This window comes from Onychomys torridus, chromosome 4 (genome assembly GCF_903995425.1).
Source record: "Onychomys torridus chromosome 4, mOncTor1.1, whole genome shotgun sequence".
In the NCBI taxonomy this organism is placed as follows: domain Eukaryota; kingdom Metazoa; phylum Chordata; class Mammalia; order Rodentia; family Cricetidae; genus Onychomys; species Onychomys torridus.
The window spans coordinates 7,871,686-7,885,292 of NC_050446.1; the positions used below are offsets into that span (position 1 = coordinate 7,871,686).

Sequence of the window (13,607 nt, forward strand, 5' to 3'; positions counted from 1 at the left end):
CTCTACCAACAGACTACATTTTATTTTTCAAGAAACATAGCAAGTTGATAGGATCTCCACTATTTGAAGTGTTTGAATCCCTTCCTGGTCCTTTGGTCATGACTGCTGGCAGGGTGTGGGCACTGTGGGTGCTGATGGGACCACACCACCACACCATCTCGGCCTTTTAAGAACCTGCCCTCCGCCGGGCGGTGGTGGCACATGCCTATAATCTTAGCACTAGGGAGGCAGAGGCAGGTGGATCTCTATGAGTTCAAGGCCAGCCTGGTCTACAGAGCTAGTCTGGACAGGTTCCAAAGCTACAGAGAAACCCTGTCTCAAAAAACCAAAAAGAAAAAAAAAAAAAAAAGAACGGGCTGGAGAGATGGCTCAGAGGCAGAACACTGTATACATAATAAATAAATAAATCTTTAAAAAAAAAAAAAAAGAACCTGCCCTCCACGGCCTTCCTGGTGTTTCGTGTGTGAAGACTTTTCCCTGCGACTCTGGAATGTCTCTCAAGTGACAAAAAGCCAAGGGGCTGGAGAGATGGCTCAGAGGTTAAGAGCACTGGCTGTTCTTCCAAAGGTTCTGAGTTCAATTCCTAGCAACCACATGGTGGCTCACAACCATCTAATGAGATCTGGTGCTCTCTTCTGGCCTGCAGGGATGCGTGCACATAATAAATAAATAAATATTTAAAAAAAAAAAAAGAAAAAAAAAAAAGCCTTGAAGTTGGGGTCACAGAATCAAACCAGGCTGGATACACATGGCAACACCTCTTCCTGGACTTCTGACAGTGCCGTGCTTTGCCAGCCTGGTATGGGATGAGAGGGGAAGGTTGTCCGAATGAACAGCCTGTAAACTAATATTTCCCAACAGAGAATGCTGTGTTTTTTAAACACTCATATTAAACTCAAGTCCATCCGAGGCCTGGGTGAATAACCCCACCCTGTCATGTGACTGCCATCCTTATGTAACTTCTACATGCAAGGCGGGATATTGTCTAACAGAATCTACAGTCACCGGCTACAGACGGCTGCAGAAATGGAAAATAGCCGTTGAGTTGGGGTTTATTGTTGTTTTTACAAACTTCAGTATCAATTTCTTGTTTTTCTTTTGTGTGTGTGTGTGTGTGTGTGAGATGTGTGTGCATATTCAGGTGCACATGTGTGTACAGAGGCCTGTTGATGTTGGCATCTTCCTCAGGCATTATCCATCTAATTTATCTTTGAAAGAATGTATTATTATTTGGGGGTGTGGGGGTGTCCCACAGTGCCCATGTGGACATCATCAGGACTTGGTTCTCTCCTCCCACTGTGTGGGTGCCGGCAACTCAGCTGGTCTGGCTTGGTGGCAAGGGTCTGTTCCACCGTGCCATCTCCTCAGCCTTTACTTTTCTTGGAGGTGTGGCTCTTCTGTGGCTAGAGTCTCAATTTATGGGCCCTTCTCAGCCACAGAAAGTTTGTGTGGCCTCTTCATACTTTAAGAAAGGTGACTAGTCAGAACTCGGATGTGAGTTCACCTTCTCTCTGGTTTTTAATTCATGAGCCTTTTTTGTTGCGTAACTCAATTTGAGCTGAGTGTGCCTGGCTCACACCTTTAATCCCACTACTTGAGAGGCAGAGACAGGTATATTTCAATGAATTTTAGACAGCCTAACAAGTTTCAGGCCAGCTAGGAAAAACAAAAGTTAAGTTACATTAGAATCGTCAACATAAATGCTGAAGAGCTGACCAGTTTCTGTGGGACTTTACATCTCATTTTTCTATGGTAATATGGCTTGTAAAAGTTTTCAGGGTAGGACATTACAAATGTAATCCCTGCACTCAGGATAGTTCACATCAAGCAGGGCCAACATAGCAAATTCCAGGCCAGCCTAGGATACAGAAAAAGACTGTCTCAAATCACTTCCATATAAATGGATGTTTCCTGTTCCAACTGCCTGGTCCCAAATAACTGACTCAGAGGCTGAATATGAATTATAAATGCTCAGCTGATAGCTCAGACTTGTTACTAGCTAACTCTTACACTTAAATTAACTCATATTTCTATTTATACTTTGCCATGTGGCGGTACATTTATTAGCATGGCACGTTCATCTCCTGCTCCCTCTGTATCTGGCTGGTGACCCCTGAGTCTGCCCTTCTCCTTCTCATCCTTAGTTTGTTCACCCTGCCTATACTTCTTGCCTGGCTACTGGCCAATCAGCATTTTATTAAGCTGATTCAAGTGACAAATCTTTATAGTGTACAAGAGGATTATTCCACAGCACTCCTGGAAGTAAGAACAATAAAGAAAAAAAGGAGACTTTGAATATAGTTCATTTAAAGACATTACATACATGTCTCTATTATAAAGTCAGATAGAAGGAAGGCTTGAGTTGTTATGAAGAAAGGGAGAATTCTAAGGTATGGACACAAGGATGTAAGCTGAGGTTTGATTTGATTTGGTTTGGGAATTAGTGTCTTTCACATGCTTTTCCACTGAGCTGAATTCAGGTTTTTACATTTGTCTGTTTATTTAGTTATTCATGGGCTTAGGGAGTGAGCATGCCATGACATGCCAGTGGGGGTCAAAGGACACTTTCAGGAGTCAGTTCTCTCCTTCCACCATGTGGGTCCTGGGGGTTGAACTCAGATTGTCAGGTAGCAAACACCTTTACCCTCTGGCCATCTTGCTTGGCCCTGATTCCAGGTGTTGGTTTTGTTTTGATTTTTGAAACAGGGTCTCACTGTGTAGCCCTGGCTGGCCTGGGACAGTGTAGACTGTCTTAGTTAGCTTTTTATTACCTTCCTTGGTAAACACCATGACCAAAAGTAACGTGGGGGGGGGGGGGGCTTTTTCATCTCCCTGCACCCAGCCCATCATGGAGGAAAAGTCAGGGCTTCCTGGCTGGCTTCTCAGGGCCTGCTCAGTCTGCTTTCTTAGACACGCAGGACCACCTTCCCGGGGTGGCCCCACCCACTGCGAGCTAGGTCCTCCTACATCAATCATTAATTAAGAAAAATGTTCAGGGGTTGGAGAGATGGCTCAGCAGTTAAGTAGTGGCTGCTCTTCCTGAGGTCCTGAGTCCGATGCCTTCTGGTATGCAGATGTACATGTAGACAAAACACCCATCTACATAAAACACACAAAGAAAATGCACCACAGCCTTGCTCACAGGGCAATCTGATGGCAGTATTTTCTCAATTGAAGTTCCCTCATCCCAGATGGCTCTGGCTTGTTTCAGGTTTACTAATAAGTAAATAACCAGGCTGGCCTTGAACTCACAAAGATCCTCCTGCCTCTGCCTCTTGAGATGGGATTAAAGACAAGTGCGGCCATGCCCCTCTTTCAGGTCTTTGTTTTGTTTTAGATGTCTTTGCTTTCTGTGCATGAATGTTTTAGTGCATGTGTGTCTGTGCATCACGTGGGTGCTGGGAACACAAATGTGGGTCCTCTGGGAGAGCAACCAGTGCTCTTTACCGATGAGCCATCTCTCCAGCCTCCTCTTTCAGGTTTTTAATTATAATTAAAGGTCAGGTAGGGTCTGGGGAAGTGGCTCAGTGGTTTTACTGCTTTTACTGAGAACCAGAGTTCAGTTCCCGGCACCCAGGTCAAGCAGCTCCCAATTGCCTGTAACTCCAGCTCTATGTGATCTGACTATTCTGGCTTCCTCAAGTGACTGCAGAACACACACACACACACACACACACACACACACACACACACACTCACAAAGATAAAATATTTTTAGGCGTGCATATATTATGTATGTGTGTGTTTTCAACATTTATTTTATTATTTTTAGTTATGTACATGTGTACACGCACACTTGGTGCTCAAGGAGGCCAGAGGCATCAGATTTCCCTGGAGCTGGAGTTACAATCATTTGTAAGCTACCTGACTTGGGTGCTGCGAACTGAACTCATGTTCTCTGCAAGAACAATGTACATTCTTAACCATCAAACCATCTCCCCACCGTGTGTGTGTGTGTGTGTGTGTGTGTGTGTGTGTGTGTGTGTGTGTGTGTGTGTGTTTTAATGTGTCTTAGATTATGTGATAGAATGTTTCAAAGATAAAAACAAAATTGAAGTCTAGAACTTCTGCCATCATTAAGCAAGAAGCCCTTCTGTTCAAAGGACTGTCTGGTAGTTTTCTCAAGATCAGTGGAGTGGGCAGCCTGGGACACTGGCCACTCTAAGAACACAGTCGCAGCGCCTGAGGCAGGGTGAGAGGTTTGCTGTGACTGGAGCCAGATAAGCAGTGGAAGGTTAAGTTTTGGGGAGGCTGTGGCCAGCCCACACCTCCTGAGCGCTGGACGCAGAGGAGTGAAAAGTGGCTGCATGCTTCCTTTGCTGTCTGGGGTACTGAGTTGACAGCTACACTGAACATGTAAGCATCTTTCTCGCTGGCCCCCAGTTGTGTTTTAGGCAAAAATGTCTGAGTAGATCTCTGAAGGAATTCTTCAGAAATCAAGAAGGCAAGTTCCTTAAAGGCATCGGTGGTGTGGTTCTGTCAGCACCTGGGACACCCACCCCCTATCAGGAGTCTAGAAGATAATTCTTAAAAAAACATGAAAAGAGGAAGTGGTCAGCATGAATGCAGGAAATACATATTGCAACTGCAGCTTCATCTCAGAACCTAAAAGGTTTAAAAATGCTCTTGTTTCTTTCTTTGTTTTTCAACACAGGGTTTCTCTGTGTAGCCCTGGCTGTCCTGGAACTCACTCTGTAGAGCAGGTTGGCCTCGAACTCAGGGATCTGCCTGCCTCTGCCTCCCGAGTGCTGGGATTGAAGGCGTGCACCACCACCACCACCTGGTCTGTTTTTATTTTTTGAGAGCACATCTTTCTTAGTAGCAGGCTGCCCTCAACCTCACAGTCATCCTGCTGAGGCCTAACAAATGCTAGACGTATGGCCAGCATTCCTGGCTTTAATGTACTGCTAATCAAATGAATATATGTAGCCTCAAAACCATTCCAAGCATCTGGGCATTCGACAGAGTATGTGTTGGTGGAGGAATGTGTAGCACCCGCTGGATAATAATGGATGCTTTCATGACTGCTCCAGTTAACAGACAGGAGATATAGACAGAGAACAGAATCGGCTGGACATGGAATAGCAAACCTTCCAGAGAGAGAACCAAATGGCCTGTTAGTTTCATCACCACTGTGACCAAATGCCTGACAGAAACAGCTAGACGAAGAAAGACTTTGCTCATGGTTCTAGAAGCTTCTCTCTGTCCTAGCAGGAAGCGTTACATCACAGAAGCCAGCAAAGAGTCAGAAAGAGGGCAGGCAAGATAGACTCTTCAGAGACACACCTCCAGTTACCTGCTTCCTCTAGCCAGGCCTCACCTTACACAGCCCACCTTCTCCCAGGAGTCTGCTCAAATGCTGAGTCTGTGGAAAGCTTAATGGGCTGACTGTCAGAGTTCTCACTCTCTCTCCCCCTGGGGACAAGCCCGCACAGACTCACTCAGATGTGTTCCATCGACCTTATGGGTGTTCCTCAGTCCAATCAAGTTCACATTCAAGATTGACCTTCAAAACCAGGCATGGCATGATGGTGTGATCTATTGTGCCAACACTCCTAGCACTTGAGGGGCTGAGGCAGGAGGACTGTGATCTTGAGGCCAATGTGTGCTACATAATGAATTGGAAGCCATCAAGGGTCACATAGATTCTTTCTCAGAAACAAGGACAGAACCCAAGCTGGGTGATGGTAGCGGCACAAAGATCCTCCTGCCTCTGCCTCCCAAATGCTGGGATTAAAGGCATGTGCTACCATCGCCCGGCCGGAAGTGAGTTTATTATAATAGAAAGATAGGGAAAGAGGGAGACAGAAAGGGAGAGGGGGAGGGGTCGAGGGTGCACACCTCGTGGGAATGGAGAGAGAGCAAGAGAGGGAAGAAGGGAGGGTTTTTTCTTTTCTCTTTCTTTCTTTTTTTTTTTTTTTTTTTTTTTTTTTTTTTTTTTTTTTTTTTGTGTGTGTGTGTGTGTGTGTGTGTGTTTGTTTTCAAGACAGGATTTCTCCGTGTAGTTTTGGTGCCTGTCCTGGATCTTGCTCTCTAGACCAGGCTGTCCTTGAACTCACAGAGATCTGCCTGGCTCTGCCTCCTGAGTGTTGGAATTAAAGGCATGTGCCACCACTGCCCAGACATAGTTCTTATTTTTTATTTCCTCAGGGTCTTTGAGTATTTATTTATTTCATAAATGCAAGGAAACTATAGGCATTAAAGCTTCAAAAACGGCCAGCATTTGAATGCAGAGGCAGGTGGATCTCTGACTTTGAGGCTAGCCTGGTGTACAAAGCAAGTTCCAGGACAGCCTGGGCTGTTACACAGAGAAACCCTGTCTAGAAAAACATAAAAACAAACAAAAAAGTTTCAAAAATTATTTATCTTTCAGTCTCTGGACTTGATGGTTCAGGGACTTGTGTTAGACGAGTGTGCAACTCCTCACTGTGTCGTAGACCTCTTCCCTTTCATACATTATTTTTTATTATATAATTATGATGATGATGATGAGGAGGAGGAGGAGGAGGAGGGGTAACACAGTGACAAGAAGAGTCAGTTCTCTCATACCTTAACATGGGTTCTGGGGATCAAACTCAGTTTACAGGGCATGCATGGAAGGAGCTAAGCCATCCTTTTGGCTCCTTTGTGTTTCTTTATCTCTGTATGTGAACTTTTGTGCAACTTTTAATTATTTATCTTTATTTTATATGCACTGGTGTTTTGCCTGCATGTAGGTGTGTATGAAGGTATCAGAATCCCTGGAATTACAGATAATTGTGAGCTGCCATGTGGGTGCTGAGAATCAAACCCAGGTCCTCTGGAAGAGCAGCCAGTGCTCCTAACCAGTGAGCTGTCTCTGCAGGCCCATGCTTTTAATTACTATATTAGCTCACTTATTGAGTTTTTAAATTTCTGCAACTACTTTTTTTCTTTCCTTTTTTTTTTTTTAAAGACAGGGTTTCTCTGTGTAGCTTTGGTGCCTGTCCTGGATCTGCTCTGTAGACCAGGCTGGCCTCGAACTCAGAGGGATCCTCCTGCCTCTGTCTCCCAAGTGCTGGAATTAAAGGTGTGCGCCACCACCGCCAGGTGCAACTACTTTTTCATTTCTAGAAGTTTCACTGGTATCTTCTTCAGACCTTCACTGAAAACATCATAGTATTGTGACTTCTGTTACTTTTTCTTTTCTTTCTCCTTCTTCTTCTCCTCCTCCTCCTCCTCCTTCTTCATCTTCTTTTTGGATCTTCTTCTTCTTCTTCTTCTTCTTCTTCTTCTTCTTCTTCTTCTTCTTTTTTTGTTTGTTTTTTTTTCCGAAACAGGGTTTCTCTGTGTAGCTTTGCACCTGTCCTGGAACTCACTCTTTAGTCCAGGCTGGCCTCGAACTCAGACAGATCCTCCTGCCTCTGCCTCCCAAGTGCTGGGATTAAAAGCGTGTGCCACCACCGCCTGGCCTGGCTGCATCTTCTTGATTTATATTTCTTCCAGATATTCTGATAGTCCAGGTTCTTGTGGTATTGGATCTCATGGTGGCCTGTTCCCTGGTACGTTTATAGTCTTTCTTGAATGAATATCTTTAACAGTGATTGCTTCTCCTTTGGAGAAGTAGGACCATGGAAATGCCACCCTAGCAAGGATATATGTAGGCAGAATTTTCTGTCCCACTAGCCAGCTCCCAAATAACCACACAGAGACTTATTATTAATTATAAATACTTGGCCAATAGCTTTGGCTTGTTGCTAACTAGATCTTACAACTTAAATGAACCCATATTTCTTATCTATGTTCTGCCATGGGCTCAGTACCTTTCCTCAGCACTTCATGTTCATCTTCCTTCTCCCTGAGTCTCCTGGCGACTCCACCTTCTTTATCCCAGAGTTCTCACCCTGTCCCACCTAACCTCTTTCTGTCTAGCTATTGGCCACTTAGCTCTTTCTTAAACCAGTGAGAGTGACACATTTTTACAATGTACAAAAAGATTATTCCACAACAGATATTTGTTGTTTCTGCCAGGCAATTTTTAATACTAATTTATGGGCTTGGGCATTCTTTTTCAAATATATTTTTATTTATAATTTTATGCATATGTGTGTGAGCCTGAGTGTGTGTGTGTGTGTGTGTGTGTGTGTGTGTGTGTGTGTATCAAGCAGCATGCCTGAGGAAGCTAGAAAGAAACTTTAGATTTTCTTGAGCTGGACTTATAGGCAGTTGTGAGCCACCATGTGGATGCCGGGAACCAAACCTGGGACCTCTGGAAGAGCAGTGAGTGTTCCTAACCGCTAAGCCATCTCAGGCTTGGCATTCTTGTCTTCCATGGACAAGTTTAGGGGTTTGTTTATCAGCAGATGCTCTTATCCCCCCCCCCCCCATACCCTGAATTCCATGCGAGGTTCTTGGACATTTCTCTAATCAATAGGACTCTTATGAAGTGCTGTGCAGCTTAGAGAAAGCAGACAGAGCCCAACACAGGTCACAGTGGAAGAGCCTGTGGTCTCCCACTGCTGGCTCCTTACTGAATAACATATGTAAGGCTGAAGCTGTTGTTTTGAGAGTCTGGCTATGTGGCCCTGGCTGGCCTAGTACCCACTGTGTACCCCAGAATGGTTTTAAACTTGGGGTCTTCCAGTCTCAGCCCACAGGTGTGTGCCACCACCAGCTTAGTAGCAGGCATTCTTCATTGGATGTTGGCTGTGACTTGGACAATAAAGGTCAGCAGCTGCCCCCAGGCAGTTCAGATTAACTTCAGGAATGAAGTGAAGGGCAGGGGACATGGCTCAGTCACAAGTGTCAAGACCAGAGTTCAACCTATAACCCATTTTTGTTTGTTTAAAAAAAAAGTGCTGAGTGTGGTAGCATGCCTTTATAATCCCAGTCCTGGGAGTGGGGTGGGGGGCGGTGAAGACAGATGGGTCCCTAGGGCTCATTGTCCAGGCAGACTAGCCTGATTGGTGCATTTCCAGGCTGGTGGCAGGCTGTTGAAAAGAAAAGAAAGCGAGTTAGTGGATGGCGCCCGAGGAACAACTCTGTCCTCCGTGCTCAAATGCATGTACATGTACCTGTATACCTACACACACACACACACACACGTGCATGCACGTAGAACACAAGCATGATGTTCTTGCCTCTGTGTCTAACAGGACTGTGTTTGAGCCTCTTGAGTGTTTCTTTTCCAAAACTACAGAGATTTACATGTCTCTATGACACATAAGTTCCTGAGAAACAAATGCAGAAAAACCCTGGTGGCAGAGGTGGCAAATGCCTGAGACCTTCACCTTTAGCCAGTATGGCCGTAGCCATGGGTGTCAGAACCTTTGTGAACGCTGGGTGGTGTTGCTTGTTGAGAGAAGGCAGAGGGAAAGGTACAAGCATGTCATCCTGGAACGGAGGCACACAACTTTAATCCCAGCACTTGGGAGGCAGAGGTTGGCAATCTATGGAGAGAGTTCCAGGCCAGCCAGGGCTACATCGTGAGACTCCAGCTTCCAACATCTGTCTACTTCAACGGCCGTGTCTTAGAAACCGGGAGGCCCCGGTCCTTCCTCATCTCTGTGCAAGCTCAGACCAGGTTTGCTTCTACAGCCTCCTCTCTGGACCTGGGGTGGACTCGTCCACATGGCCTGCTGCCCACTCAACAAAAGTTCCCTTCCCATTGAGTTAACAGATACTTTGAATTCTACTTTGGGTAACTGGGGTACAGGGCAACAGAAAGCCTTTTCTTAGCCCTGCTTAGCAAGTGAATGGCCACCGGATGGAGATCCTGGTCTCATTTGCTATCTTTCAGTTTGGGGTTGCTTTTTTGTGTTTTTTTCCCTTTCTCCTTCTCTTTCAACGAATGTGTACCAGAGTAACCGCAGCCCCGGGGCTGGAGCACTGTAAGACTGGAGGGGAAAAAAAGAGGCTTCAGGAAATTGCTGGAATAGTTCAGGCATATTTCTTTGGTTAACTTATTTTGAAGTTTTTCTGTTTTGTATTTTCGCTGCCCTTATAATTTATCCCAGACAGGCTGCATTGTTTTGGCAAGCCCTCGGCCTGGAAGTTTCCAGCGACGGCTCCTGCGCTCTGACTGGGTAGGAATTGTCAAATGCACTCAGTTTTGAAGCTGAAAATGTATTCTAGATGTGACCTTTTGCTGGAAAAGTTCAACAATGCCACTTATACATGGCATGGCAGGACAAAGACTGGCTTCATGTCCTTGTCCTTGTCCCTGTCCCTCCCCCCCCATCCCCGTCAGCTTCACAGAGCCCACTCTCAGAGGCAAGCCAGGCCTGTTCCAGCACTCAGTGTTAGAATTTACATCGTTTACTCATCGAGACAAAAGAAGATTTTCCTTAATAATGCAATTAGGCTATAAATACTGTTTCATGCTGGTGGATTAGTGCTGTGGTACAGCTTTTAACCAACATGCATGAGGTCTTAGGTTCAATCCCCAGGTGAGTTGCATCCGCTATACTCTAGGGGCTGGATAGATGGCTCAGCAGTTAAGAACACTTGGTATTCTTGCAGAGAATCCAAATTTAGTTCCTGGCATCCACATCAGGAGGCTCACAGCTACCTGTAAATCCAGCTCCGGGGCAGCTGACATCCTTTTCTGTCTCCAGAGACCTTCTCTCTCTCTCTCTCTCTCTCTCTCTCACACACACACACACACACACACACACACACACACACACACACACACCACACTCACTTAAAAATAAATCTTGAAAACATATAATTTTGAAGCCTTTAAAACATATGAAACTGCCAGGTAGTGGTAGCGCACACTTTTAGTCCTAGCACTCGGGAGGCAGAGATAGGTGGATCTCTGTGAGTTCGAGGGCAGCCTGGGCTACAGAGTGAGTTCCAGGATAGCCAGGACTGTTATATAGCCCTTGGGGGGGGGGATATGTATATATATAAAACTTTGATTTCTTTTCATTAAGTATTCTTTTCATCATTATTACTATTGTTGTTGTTTTGAGACAAGGTTTCACTGTGTAGCCCTGGCTGGCCTAGAACTCATGTGTAGACCAGGCTAGCCTCAAACTCACAGAGATCCTCTTGCTTCTGCTTCCTGAGTGCTGGAATTAAAAGTATATGCCACTACGTCTGGCCTACATTATTATTTTTTAACCAGATTATACATCTGTCCATCAAGGGTGAACAACCAAAATACTGGACATTGGGTTCCATTTATTGGTATGGGGACTGAACCTGATGCCTTGTGCCAGGCAGGCATTGAGTCACATCCCATCCCTAGTTTCCAATTACCATTTCAAATTATTGGCTTCGAGTAATGCCAATATACTAGTTAGCTCTTTTCTTTTTTCCTGTTTGTTTGTTTGTTTGTTTGTTTGTTTTTGAGACACAGTCTCACTCAGCCTCCCAAATGCTGGGATTCTGAGTGTGCACTTTATGCCTGACTTGCAGGGTACTTCTTGTGAACATTTAAAAGGATTTCAGAGCTGGGAATGCATCGAGTCCTTGCAGGGCTTGCCTTGCAGCCAGCATGGCTCTGGGTTGCATAAACCAGTACTGGTGCACAGACTAGAGTCTCAGCCTGAAGAAGGTGGAGTCAGGAGGGCTGAAGTTCAAAGTCATCCTCAGCTACTTATGGAACTAGAGGCCAGCCTAGGCTTCAAGGGAGTCTGCCTTAAAAATGAAAAATAAATAAATAAGTAAACAAATCCATAAAATGGTTTCACTAGGCTGTTCACAGATATAAAGCTGCTGACAGGCTGGAGACTGAGCTAGTCATTCTGGCCGGACCCTACACATTGGCAAGTCTGGAGAAGTCTCATGTTATTGGTTAGGGTTTCCTGGGATCCTCTGTGGGTTTGTATCTTTTGATGTAAAAGTGCCTAGAAAATAGCTAATCCCATGTTATGATATTAATATCCGTTGCTACCTGGTGGCCTGTTCTCTTTCCTAGCTGCACCCCACAGTTAAGCAGGTTCTTGGCAGGTGGGGTGAGCAAGGAATGCTTTACTTTACAAACTACACAAACTATAAGTTTGATGTTGGACATGGTGTCTGTATTCCCAGCACTCAGGAGACTGAGGCTGGAGGATTGCTGTGAATTTGAGGCCAGTCTGGGCTATACAGGCAGTACCAAGCTAGCTTCGGCTGTAATATGAGACCCTATTTCAACAAAACAAAACAGATAAGGAAAAAAAAAACCTGTAAACTTGAACTACTTTCAGCAAACAGATTATTTTCTTGTTACTTTGGTCATCCTAAGAAAAAGAACGCAGGGTAGAGAAAGCCTAACTAACCCAGACTGTTAAATTCCCGATTTACCTTTCTCTTGGCACAAACAGTTTGAGGAGGGATCAGAATCCAGAGGCCCTGCTGGGTCCCCTCAGTGCCTGCGCTGCAGGGAGATCAGGCCCATCTGCCAGTCCCGGGAGCTGGGACCGGCTGCCAGGCATTGCAGATTCTCGGCAGCCTGTGTGGATGCACCATGGTGCAGCCACTGAGGCATGGTGCCCTCACTGAGGTGGGGGAATGAGGGGCAGACCAAGCTTCCTTGTCTTCCAATGTAAAACTCAGCTAGGAGTTCTTGGATAATGATTCTGGGAGCACCGAGAAGCCACTGCTCTAGAGAACACAGTGCTGGACAGACTGTTGGGCTCCTAAGATGGGCTTCTTGCTCTTCCCAACAACACACCAAAAAACTTTTGGTAATAAAAGATAGGATTTTTATAATTTTTTAAAAAAGATTTATTTATTTTCATTTTATGTGTTTGAGTGTTTTGCCTACATGGGCATAAGTCATGGAAGCCAGAAGAGAGCATCTAATCCCCCAGAACTGGAGTTAGGGATGGCTGTGAGCTGCTACCATGTGGGATGCTGGGAACTCAGGTCCTCTGCAGGAGCAGCAAATGTTCTTAACTGATGAGCGATCGCTACGGCCCTGTACCTTTTTGACAATGGGAAAGGAAAAATGACTTTCCAAAAGATGTCAAAGATGAGCTCTTCCTGGCTGACTTGGGGCTACATGGTGAGTCCCTGTGCTGAGAGCCTGACCAATCAAACGCGAAGCCATGCACAGCCGGGTCCACACCACGGAATTATAAAGTGAGGATTTAACTTTTCTGACAACATCCAGATGAGTCTCATTCAGACCTGTCCACGACTTACATCCTCAGGCAATGTGGGTCTTTTGAATTTTGTAGATCTTTACATTCTGAACTCTGACTCATACACACACACACACACACACACACACACACACGCACGCACGCACGCACGCACGCACAAGCACACGCACACGTACATGCAGAACACCTCTGTGTATCTTTGAATTACAGCGATGTTACTTGTAAGGTATTCTTAGAACAGCAACTTTAAAGGAATAGCCAATGGGAAATTCAGGCCTCTGAGACAACCTTGGCTTTTTTTCTTTCTTTTTGGTTTTAGTTTTTTGAGACAAGTTCTCTCTTTTTAGTCCTGGCTATCCTGGAGCTTGCTATGTAGACCAGGCTGGCCTCAAACTTACAAGAGATCTTCCTTCCTGCCTTTGCCTCCCAGTGCTGAGATTAAAGATGTGTGTCACCACGCCCTACTGACTGGGGGCTATTTTTACACAGGTTTACCAACACCTGAGAAGGTGACACTTGCCTGAGATGGCAGGAGACACTGTGTCAGAC

At 45.3% G+C, this 13,607-nt stretch overlaps 1 protein-coding gene across 1 annotated transcript in view; it reads left to right on the top strand.

Annotated features, from left to right (window-relative positions):
- Fnbp1 (formin binding protein 1) overlaps positions 1 to 13,607 on the top strand; it is a 111,243-nt gene that overhangs the window by 66,768 nt on the left and 30,868 nt on the right. The gene's annotated exons all lie outside the window — the stretch shown is intronic.